Below are 12,928 nucleotides of genomic sequence, written 5' to 3'. Positions count from 1 at the left end.
AAGATATTTTCAATTACTTTATATGCATGTAAAAGTTGAACAATGAACTCAAAAGACCAAAGAATTGATGCATATTAATCATGGTGTTGGCAAAGAATTTTAAATACACCATGTGCTGCCTGAAGAGTGAGTAATTCTGCATTGAAAGAAGTGCAACCAGAATTATCATTAGAAGCAAGGATGGCAAGACTTTGTCTCATGTACCTTGGACATGTTATCAGGAAGGATGGGTTCCTGGATAAGGATAACATGTGTGGTAAAATTGTGGGTCTGCAAAAAATGAAGCAAGGAAGACCTTCAATGAAATGGATTTATACAGTGGCCAACAGAATGTGCTCAAAGTTGGCAGGAATTGTGAGGATGGTACCGGGCATGACTGTTGCACACAGGGTCACTGAGTCAGAACGGACTCAATGGCACCTGAAAACAACATAGCTTTAAAAATCTTGATTCCTCCTTCACCTGTGAAATCGATTTTCAATACTTTTAGAATTCTGAGCTGTCAGTTCTTCAGGTATCGTTGCTTAAAGATGCTGGTCTATTATCTTTTTGGTTGGATTATTTCCAACAAAAAAATCAGTTTCTTCCTCTGTATGTAATGTGCTGTTTTCATGAGAATTCTTTTATGATTTTCTCTGAATATCTGGTTTTGAGAGGTTTATGATGTTCCTTGCTCTAATTTTCTTTGTGTTTCCTGTATTTGGGATTTGTTGAGATTCTTGGAGTCATACATTAATATTTATAAAATTTGGAAAAGGTTAGGCCATTATTTTCCCATCTTACTTTATTTACTCTCTCCTACTGCTAAAATTACGTATTAGAGCACTTCAAGTTACCACACAACTCACAAATGACTTGTTTATTTATTTTTCCAATATTTTGTTCTTTGTATTTCATTTTGGATAATTTCTATCGCTATGCTTTCAGTTTTACTAATCTTTGACTTTTGTAGTCATTAATCCTATCCATTATATTTTTCATCTCACCTCACACATTATAATTTTGTCCATAGAAAGTAGGTCAAAAAAGAAAATAATAGTGATCCGAGCAGAAATCGGTGAAGCAGAAAGCAGGAATGTGAGAGAAAGTCCATGAAACTACAAACTGCTTCTTTGAGAACATGAATAAAGCTGACGAAACCAACCAACCAGATGATCCAAGTATTTCACTCCTAGGTACTACCTAAGATAAATAAAACCACATATTCATACAGTCCTAGAACTTAACAGCAGAGTCTGGCTAAAATTAAAAATAGAGCTTTTATTGAGAGTCAAAGCTACTTGCAGATTGGAAATCACAAGGTCAGGAGGGTTCTAAGCGAAGTGACCCAAGGAAAAGACCATTCAGAGAGGTTTTAATGAGAAGAGACAAAGAAGTTCAGTAAAAATTCAGCGTTTTGTTGTCATTTAGATAGTGGTTGCAAAATTGAATGAGGATACATCTAATTGGTAAGAGATTACAGTTGCTCCCCAAAATGTCTCTTTTTTGTTGTTGTTTAGTTACAAAGCATTCATTAAATTGGGTACATCTGGTCTTTAAAGTAATACAGGGCCTGAAGGGAGGACATGAATAATTTTAAAATTTATTTTGAACAAGCATCTGTTGTTGTGAGTATTGTTTGGGCCAAACTCCCTAAGCAGCAAGCAAAATTACATTGTTCTTGGAAATTATTTACCAAGTAACCATTTAGGGAACAGTGGAGAGTTGCAGGAATGACTAGTTACATTTCTGATGCAGATATTAGTTTTGATTCAGATCAAGATTTAGCATACTCAGAAACTCATATCAGGAGCCCTAAATTAACTTTGGTGAGCTCACTCAACACAAAGACTTGTATAGGAAGGTTATTAGCATCTTTATTTGTAGCAGTTAAGAACTGGAAACAAAAAGTCCATCAACATGTGAATGGATAAACAAACCGGAATATCCATAAAATAGGCCACTTATCAGCCATAAAATAAAATGAATTATTATTGTAGGGAACAAAAGAGATCCCATATTTTAAATGCAATTTATGGAGAACATTTATTAAGACAAAGAAAATTTGTCTGGATGAGGGAAACTATCAGCACAAGGCACTCAGGGATTTACAGAAAAAAAGTCACTTAAATAGGACATGGGAGTACAAAGGAACCTGTCACAAAAGCAATACATCACAATTGCAGGCATGACTATAGAAAGAAGAATATGACTCATGACTATGCAATCCTAGTACCCCTGTTAATTAACACCGAGGACACATCTAGGTAAGTCCCTGAGGGAGAGGCTGCTTCTCTTTGGACTGGCTAGGGGAGTCGTAGTAATCCACCGGCAAACACTGCCTAAGAGCCAAGCTTTCCCCATTGCTGCTCAATGGTCAGAAAGAACTCAATGTGGAGAGTCCATATGGATTTAGAACTTCCATGGTGATCCATAGCTTTCTGCAAACTTTGTGTTCAGAATTCAGACTTTGACACATTCCCCTCCTTTGATCATGGAATTGATTAATCCTTCAGTTATACAGGATGGCATGCTTCTTCCTCATGGGCTAAAGCACACTTTCCTTTGAGGACAGCCACTGCAGTATTAGAGCACTTGGCTCCAGTATTTGAGTCCAGCTGTGATCCTGGTAACTGTAATCTAGTACAGGTAAAAACGAATCTGTGGTGTGTTGAGTGTCCATTGTGAATTTGAGGTTTGAGCCCAAGATATAAACACTTAAATTGTTGGCACTTTTATGTCTATCTGGTGCCAGAATCTGATTTTGAATCTGTTTGATAGTTTCTATTTGAACTTAGGTATGAAGAATCAGCAGGGAATTCCCAACTTTTCCTTTAGGATGCCTCCATAAAAATTGGCAATACTTTAGTTAAGACCCTATGAAAAATGTTCACACACACACACAAACATATACATATATAAGTATATATGAACGTTTTCATGTGGTCACAATAATTTAATAATTTATTTATAATTAAAATATGTTTACATTATTTTAATTTATGAAATTATAAACTATAATTTATAGGTTTATTTATAATATGTAGTATGTATATATAATTTTATTATATATACATATACATGTAACATATATATATAATTTCATTTTATATACACATATGTATATAAAATTCTATATAGCCACAGTATATAAATTATAGGGGCCCTGTTAACCCAAAAGGGAGCACTTAGATGATACTGTTTTTTATTTAGACCTTTCTGTTCTGAAATTGGAAAATGGGATGAAAAATGTACGTTGAAACCTTTATGAGTTTTTTCAGTAGCAAAGAAGCCCAGAGGTCTTGTTAGATCTGTTTCCAGATGCCTGTAGAATAGCCTAGTGCCACTGTCTTACAGGAGAGGATCCATATAATCATTTTGGGTCTCTCCCAGCTGCCCCCTTCGTGCCAGCAGGAGCCAGCACATAGGCCCTAAATATGGCACAAGGAATTCAGGGCAGGACCAGCCATCCTGTCCCTGAGCCCTTTTCACTTCCTGGGACACTCTGCTGAGGGCCAGATCACCAGTTCTGAGCTGGACTCTGAACAGAGCCCAGTAGAGACATCCTTGGGACAATTCCTCTCTGGGAGACCCCTGTCCTGACACCAGATCATCTGGGGGCCACCAGTAAAGTCCATGTTCCCTTACTGCCACTGACTTGTACAGTTGGAAAAGCCACATTCTGAGGTATTTAGAAGACATAGTTAAAATTCAGGAAATTTTAATCTAAATTTTCCATTGTTTTGACCCCAAATTAAGGTGGTTTTCAGACTTTACTCAACACTCGGCTTACCCTGGAAAAACAATGCATATGGTTTTAGAGACAAAGCCAAAAGAGGAGCAGATCGAAGCCATGCAGTTCAACTGGCTCAACCAGCCAGAGTGCCTTTCATATTAGAAGAAAACTTTGAAATCTGGAATAGAGACTTGATATGAATACAGCTCAACTGCTAGCCTGTGCTTTTAAAGGTTTTTTAATATCAAAGATCAGACCCAGGAAAGAAAGTAGAACCAGAAGTTGAAACCATAGGCGATCTTTCTAGCAGCAGTGCACACAAGTACCTCACTCACCTGATTGGCCTCCAGGGGTATCAGTCTTCAGGGGCCTCCAAAAGGGCAAGCACTAAAACTAAGGCCCTCCTAAACTGGAAACAAAGCAATGTGCCTAGGTTAACAGGGTGGTCATTGGAAGGATGAAGGCCCGAGCCTTCCCACACGGTTTAAGGCTAACCCACCTGATACCTGGATAAGTTACTGCCCCAACTGATGTCAGAAGACTCAGATTGAAGGGCCCCCAAGAACGTACTTGCAATGAACTAACTCAGCAGATTCTCAGCACTTATAAGAAGTCCTAGGTGGCAATAATAGTAAAATAGCAACCCACTGCAGTTTGTAGTTGCCAATGAAAAAGCTACTCAGGTTTAAACTCCCTCCCTAAAGGCCTGCTTTCCAACAGGAACATGGTTATAAGTACAGTGTCAGAAAGGCCTCTCAACAAGCCCTTTCTCCAGCTGATGAAGGGCCAAGCTTGAGACAATACATTAATTTGAGGCCTTTTGCATGTGCCTGAGTGCCACATGACTCTTTTGGGATGAGACCTACTAACAGAACTGAATGTGCAAATGACTACAGCAGCTGGAAGATTCCAGGTCAGAAGAACAAGACTTGGACTTTCCAGGCCATTCTACTGGAACTCCCAGACCATCCAGATCAATGTAAATCCAGAGAGATGAACCATTGGCGTCTCTGAACTGTAGCAATGGCAAGAGATTATTAGAAGATTTCATTCTCTGCTTTGACCTACCTCATTCCCTCCACACTGACAGTGGAATTAGTTTCATGGTCACTGTCACTGGACTAGTGGCACAACATCGAAGCATCAAGTGGCACTTCCATTGTGCCTAAAGGCCTTGGTGTATCATAGAAGTGGGCCGCCTCTACTCATCAAGTGATTCTATTGCCAGAAGTTCCTCTACACATCATCAAACCAGGGCTTCAAAAAAACAACAATAACAAATAAATGAACTGCCCCTGAGTCGATTTCAACTGCAACTCAGACGAGTAGAGTGATTTTAATGAACTGTATACACTTTTTAAAACTTCTAAAAGCTAAATTCAGATTACCTATGTAAAAGTAAAAACACTTAAAATCATTGGACTTTGTCAGCAGCCATTATGTTTTGTAGCATATAATTTGAGCAAACATGAAAAATGTTTGCTACGATTTAAAGTTCATATACTTTTTAGTGTTTTAGAGAAGACCTCTAATATTAAGTAGTATCAACAAAAATGTTTGTTGCCATTGAAATAACAAGAAGATATCTTATTACTAGTGTGAAACGCTAATCATTCTTTAGATAATCTGGCTTCTATGGCAAGAATGATTTAGGTTCACGAAACCAACATAGTTTTGAAAAGGCTGATGTTCCGGTGTCATTTTGCAGATTATTATAAATTCTGACAATTCGAAACTTCATGAGGAGTCATAAAGCCTGACTTACTTATTACTGACCTGTGCCTCATCCCGTTTGTGGAACTTAAAAAAAATAATGTTTTGTATTGCTTTAGGACAGACATAGTGTATGGCACATTTTATGAATGGTTTGGCCTGGAGAGCCAACTGGACAGCTCTGCCCATAGGGTCATTACGACATCCATGGAAATTGTTTTTTAATCAATCGATTTAAATTTTAATCATTTTAATGGCTACCTTGTTTCTTTTTAAATCTAGCTGCTTGATTCAGGTGTTCAATAACTTGACGCTTTGACTTTATCTCTGAATCCCTTTTCAAATGGCTTGTCATTGTGTTTTGAGATATTTTTGTGTAATATTCCTTTAGATTTTAAACTCACTTTATTTAGGTTTTCATTAGTTTCACAATTCTCATCAATTAAAATATGAGTTAAGCATGCCATTTTAGTTTTTGTCATCTACATATTAGCTTTTGTTTTATGAACATGCTAAAATACCTGGATGAAATTTTCCAACAGAATAATGAGTTAGATTGTACTTATAAAAAGGACTGATATCTTGAGCTTGGTGCCAACCAGACTAAATCAAAGGTTCCAGAACTCCTGAAGGTGATGTTGTTCCCAAATCACCACTGAGTTTAAAAAAAGTCAAGAATAGAAATTAGTCAATAAATAGACTAAATCGTTCTGTAAATTCTTTATAATCTACACCCCTATTGAGAAATCCTGCCTGTACTGCCTTAGTAATTGTGTATTTTTAACTGAATTTCTTTTCTGCCTTTTTAGTTGTTAGGTGCCATCGAATCAGTGCCAATCCATAGCTACCCTGTGCGCACCAGAATGAAACACTGCCTTTGCAAGGTGTACAGCGTTTGCATAGGTATTGAGTTGTGTTGTTCTATCACATAAATGTTGTTTATTTGTATAAGTGAGTCTTCTCATGCATTTTAGCCCAAAAGCCTTCGCACACATATAAAATAATGAGTCAAAACCAAACAATTGTGAGACTGGTGCATAGGCCATCTTCAGAGTTGGTGTGGACTCGACAGCACCTAACACCACGTATGTATATTCTCCCCTCTAGTGCTTTACATCTCTACTGTGGACTAAAATAATGATATTCTTATTAGCATTAGCTAATGTCAAGTGAAGATTATCTATAGTATTTCTTAGGAAGCTAACGTGCTCTTTATGAAGCAGGACCACAGATGTATAAACAAGGTATACTCTGTGAATGGCTTCTGAGCTCACATCTTAAAGCATAAACCCTAACCTACGAACAATTCGTTCTTATGATGCAGTCCTACTCAATACTTAGCCTCCTCGTAAGGTGATCTCTCAATATATGCGTGCAATAGCTAAATGTGGTGAAGAAATCCGATGGTGCCGGGCTATTAGAAAAACAGCATATGGAGTTTTAAAATCTTGTGTTAAAACAAGTGGCCATCTAAGGAAGGTGTCAGCTAGTCCTCATGGGAGAAGCACCCAGCTCATGCCAATGGATGTGAAATACCATCCATGATTAGAGGGGAATGTATTAGAACGTAAATTCTGAGCACTAAGCAGAACGCTACAGTTTACAGTGAGTCTTAAAACCACGTTGTGTCCCACGTAGACTCAGCCTCCATTGAATGCTTTCTGACCACTGACCAGAATTGTGAAAAGCTTTGTCCTCAAGTATAGATGTTTGAAAATAAATAGCTACCACTCCCCTAGCCAGCCCTGGGAAGGCAGCCTAACCCTTATTGACTTGCCTGAGTGTCCCCTTGATAAAACTTGGTGTAGTAGAGCCTGAATAAGAGCCCTGGTGGTGACATGCTGGGTTGCTAACCATAAGGTCAGCAGTTCGAAACCACCAGTCACTCCCTTGGAGAAAGATGAGACTTTCTACTCCAGTGAAACTCTAGTCTCAGAAACCCACAAGGGCAGTTCTACTGTGTCCTATAGTATTTTTATGAGTCCGAATCAACTTGATGACACAGAGAGAGGAGAGAGTGGAAAGAGAAGAGCGAAAACCTAACTATTCGTGAGTTATACCCTTGGTTGGAGGACCCGGAGCCAATCTTCTGTTTCTATGTGTAATAGTGCATCCTAATCATGGTATCCTAGTTATGATTTCATTCTTTCTATAAGCCCAATGTAACTATGATGTATTTATCTGCTAATTTTGTGAGCTGGCCTTCTCTCCCAAATCCTATTTAAGTAGCTTCATTTCTGTAAATCTTTGGGCATCATTATAGCCCCCTGTTGGTAGTCTTCCTAATCTTAATGATCTTTGTCTTTGTCTGGTTCAAAATTTAATAATGGGTCTTCATAAGCTATATTGAACTTGGCCTTTTTCTCCGTGGAAAGGGCAGAGTCAGCTAATTGACTACACAAGTCAGCTAATGAAATATAAGTCAAGACGTTCGGAGTGCCATTAAGTCAGTCCTGCTCACAATTTCCTGATTCTGCCCTCTGATAGGACCCGTATATTACATATAATTTTTAGACCTGGTCTTTTAATTTACTTATTACATTTATATCTTCTAGACTACAGTTTATTTTACAAATGACGCACCAATGGGAATATTGGCCCACTCCTCCTCCCTGCCAGTCCTGTCATATCAACATTCTTATTCAGCTGGGGGGAGTGACCTCCTTCTTTTCCTTGAGGTTCAGCTCCGCCTGAGCTCCATTGAAAGAGGAGGGAATGAGACTGCTTCTCAACCTGCTTAGCCCTGTGCGAGGTTGTAAATTCCACGGCTTGCTCAAGGAGTCTACTCGGAAGATATAAGGAGTTGTTACGGGATGTTAGACTATATACCTCATATATTGTCCATAACTAATCTGTACTTTCCATTCTGATAACCTGTCTTTGGGGAGCCCTCTCCCTCACAGGAGAGTATCCCATCATGGGATCTGACCAGATCCAGTCCACCTAACATGCACAGAAAAGGCCCACACAGCCTTCGGTTCACCCAGGAAAATATTTTGATCAAGGGACCAAAATAGGCTGAAAAGATGTTATCAGAACAATTTCGAAAACATGTGAAAGGAAGATAAGCCATATCCTGTCAAGAGTCACAACCCCACCCTAATAGATATTCATGACTGATCTTGTGAAATCTCTTCCATATTCATAGTCCTTCAACTTACTTCCTGGTGTTACTCATAAAGCTGCAAATCCCCATTTTCGGGAGCTTGCCTTGAAAACTTTAGTCCCCTACTTGTTCTTTGCTTCATGAACCAAAGTAAAGTTTTCCAATTAGATTTTCATCTGCTCCTGTTTTTTCTTAGCCACGCCTCGTAAGACTTAGTCGGTGACAAAGGGATGACAAAGGAACAGGAACGTTTGGTACAGTGACTATATTCACTATCTTTATTGTGATGCTGGTTTCACTTCCTTCACACACGGAAGTGGAGGAATGCAAAATTCTCCTGGGAAGGGTGAGAAAGGTGGAAATGCTATCTTCGGAAGTAGATAGTGCTAGGTAAAGATTATTTTGAGAAACAATAGCTTTATGTTTTGATATTTTCCAGTAAAGGTTTCTATGATTTATAGAAATATTTTTCGTACTCTTGTCGTTCACAAAGCAGTGAAAAACTATTAAGTCATAGTCCTGTCGTGGCCCCGAATAAAATCTTCTCTATTCCGGCAGGATGACACTCAGCTTCTTGAACATGAACTTTATTCCCTATGTAATTGTCATGGCTCACCCCGTTCCCTTTCTCTCTAGTCAAAGGTAAACCTGGGCATCTTTCCTTCCATCGGAAAGGGCCTGCAGCTCCGGTTCCACCTTCAGTGCATCAATTACGAAGGAATCAGCAAAAGAAATGTGGTCCAGTTCCTCGTTCAGTGTGGTGTTACAGTCAGCGTAGGAAAGCCCAAACACGAAGATGACTTTGGTGGAACTATTTCTACAGGAGAAAGTGTTTTCACCAAGCCATCAGCCACTCTGGATTTTAATATTATAGTGGAGTTAGACAAGTATTTCCTCTATTGTTGGCTTTATACAGATGCAAAGCCATGCTCAGGAAGCTGGGAGATGGATGAATAGTTGGTTTGATGTGTTTAAACCATTCACCACTTTGAGTTAAAAGTGCATATTCTGTTCAAAATAGACAATAGGGAGGGGCGGCCTCCTTTTCCCTTTGTCGTGTGCATAACATCAGGCCTCACTGCTTAAACTAATGAGTATTTAGAAGGAAGGGCTCCTACTGATTCCAGTGAGTCATTAATTCTCTGCTTGCAGAACCACTGGGGAGTTTTTCATCAGCTGCATTTTTTAGCTGTTACCAGTTGCTTCTGAGCAGTGGTGCTGACCCTTGGGTTCCTGTACCACACACCAGACAGCATAATGGGCTCAGAAGTCCCCTTAGAAGGAATTTTGCTGGGGATTTCGAAGAGAAGCAATAAAGTAGATGGCGATTAGCATTTAAACATTCTGGTCACTCTTTTGAGAAAGGTGTCTCAGAACTATTCAGTTTTAAGGACCTTAATTGCCTTGAATGAAAACACATATTTAAACCAATACATAAACTGGTAGAGGCAAATTACAATTTATCTTCAAGACATTGACTAGTGCTAAAGATGTGTGTTCTATTATAGCTCCAGGTTGATTATTTGCTACATTGTCTCTTTGCTTCTTCCTCAACGGGCTTTCCACATAATTGTCTCTTGGAAATTGAAGAGAGTGGTGTCTCTGAAAATGTGCAGCCACAGTTCAAAGACTTATTTTCTAAAAGGTCCTAACCTGCCATCTATTTAAAGCAATTCAAATTTTGCCTAAGCCAACATTAAGGCAGATAATCACTGAGTAATAGAAGTTTGTATCAGCATTTGGAAGCTGTTTGTATGAAAGGCCATTTGCAAAAACTTTTTGAAAGGTATTAAGAATTCATATTCTTAACTAAGGAGAATAAATATATAATGGTGGGGGTGGCACTCCATTCTTCCATGACTTTTGCTATTCAATATCACAAAAATATTTTTTCTGGAAAGACCTACCATTTCATTAAGCTGTTACTGAAGACTAACTTTAAGCAAAATCATAATGTGTGGAGGAAGGGGGAGGAGTAAAGAGAAACCAGTAGAAATGGCTACAAACAACCCCCATTTAAATTAAGATAGAGCCAAGTTAAAGGACAAGGTATTATTGCTATTTGGAGAATATTTAATTTTGTTCATCAATAATTTCCTTCTATTTGAAAGAAGCAAGCCATTGGGTCAATTTTGACTCAAAGTGACATGATAGGACCGAGTAGAAGTGGCCCTTTTGAGTTTCTGAGACTTTAAATCTTTAGAGAAGTAGAAATCCCAATATTTCTCCCACAGATCAGTTGGTGGGTTCAAACCACTGACCTTATGGTTAGTAGCTCAACCCATACCTCAAATAAAACCAGTTTCTCTCCGGACTCAAGATGACTCCGTGTGTGTAAGAGTAGAACTGTGCACCACGGGGTTTTCTGTGACTGAGATCTTTTGGAAGCAAACCACCAGGACTTTGATCTGAAGGACTTCTAGGTGGAATTGAACCATCAGTCTTTCAGTTAGCAGCCAAACACATTAATGATTTGTACCACCCACAAACTTTAAAATCTCAAAAAGCATAGCATAAAATGACAAAAAATAGAGATGGATTCTTTGATATTTACTGAATCAAATGTAAAGTGTTAACATCAAGAAGTTGGCAGAGCATTTAAAATATTATAATTCATTATAGTTATAGCACTCCTGATCACCTCTGGATACCCTGAGACAATATCCCTATGTCTCCCATTAAGATGATTTGGTATCTTACTCTGCTACCCACTCTTCTATGATCTAAATCCGTATTTACCAAAGTGGGTGATACTGCCCCTTGAAGGGCACGGAAACATTCCATGGGGGCTGCAAAAGCAGATAGCAACACTATACCTTGAATTGTGGGCTATAGCACAACATTTTTTAATCGCCAGGTGGTGCAGACTATTTTTTTTTCTGAAAAGGGGAATATTAGAGATAATATCCCCATCATTAGAGTTTATGACCAAATAAGTAGGCCAAATAACTTTGGGAATCTATGATCTAAATGTGCCATCTTTATATCATTGTCATCAGCATTCCATCACAAGTCCCTTCTGCAATAACTGGGCTATCTTCATGCTGTAATAAGTCCAAGGAACAGTTATCTGTACCTAACTGTCTTCCCAGATTCCAGATCCGAGAATCGCAGGGAAGGAACCCATTGTACACTGCTGGCCCATTTTTTAAGCCAAAGGTACATTTAGAGAATATCCAGAAGTGCATAACAGCTGGACCTGAGTTTGTGGACAAAGGGTAGGGAGGAGGGGGAAGAAGTCAGAATCCTGGAAATCTAGGGGGATAAAAGGCCCGAGTGTTCCTTATTTGGGGAATCCATGGTGTTTGGGTCAGGAGACCTTACACTGCTCCTTGTCTGCACAGACAATAAAGTCCCTTTCTATTTCTTTCACTTGGTGTCCAATTTATTGTACTTTGCTAATAAAGCTGAATAAGGACCCATAGGTTGGACAACAACACTCTATTGACAAAATAGTTTACACTATTTAATGAGTTGTCATGCCAGTGGACATACTCAGGTTTGAGTGATTAGGACATGTTACAATGTTTGTAAATTCTAATAATAAATGGCCCAAAGGTGTACGCTTTGCTACTATCCTCAATAGGAAGGCATTCAGCTTAAGATCCTTGGGTCAGCAAACCCAACTCCTTGAATGATGTGCCCAAAGACATCCTATTCTGCAAGCCAGTGTCCTGCACAGAAGCACTAATCATGTTTTTTTTTCAATTAAATGATCATTATATTGGGAACTCTTACAAGTTTTGTTACAATCCATATATCAATTGTATCAGACCTATTTGTGCATATATTGCTATCATTCTTTTCTACACATTTACTTTCTTTTTAAAATACTTTTATTGGGCTGCCCCTCCACCCAGAAGAATTTACTTTAGAGGATGGCACTGAAGCTGCAGCTAGGGGAGAGGGACATGTCTGATCAGAGCACACTGGAGCAAATGAAGGGGGAGGAAGAGAGAGTGGAGCGCATCCTGGCCCACCAGGCCTAGAGGACGAGATCCCTGCTCTGAACAGCCAGTGCACAGAGTGGATCATGTGGCTGATCCCACTACTAGACATGCCATCCCATGCTGGCCCAGGGCCCTAAGGGGGACAACACTGGGGACTCAGTGTCAAGACTGGCCTGGACGGACCCCATGACACTGAGGCAAACCACTAAAAGCGTGTGGCAGAGTAACCGTGGGAGCAGAGCAGAGAGCCCCCAAGGGAGTGCAAAGGGAAGACTCTGGGGCCAGAGAGTGACACCCCATCATACCTGACTGAAGGACATGCCTTAGAGATCAAAAATCAGACCTTGATGTGTTTACAGGTTTGTTTTTTAATTTTTAAATTTTTTTGTCTTTTAATTATTCTTTTATGGATCAAAAAATACTTTTATTGGGGGCTCTTTTTTT

Source organism: Echinops telfairi, unplaced genomic scaffold (genome assembly GCF_000313985.2).
Source record: "Echinops telfairi isolate 266 unplaced genomic scaffold, ASM31398v2 ScPeMD7_19;HRSCAF=73, whole genome shotgun sequence".
NCBI classification, from domain to species: domain Eukaryota; kingdom Metazoa; phylum Chordata; class Mammalia; order Afrosoricida; family Tenrecidae; genus Echinops; species Echinops telfairi.
The sequence above is the reverse complement of the archived record's forward strand: the minus strand, read 5'-3'. Positions refer to the sequence as shown.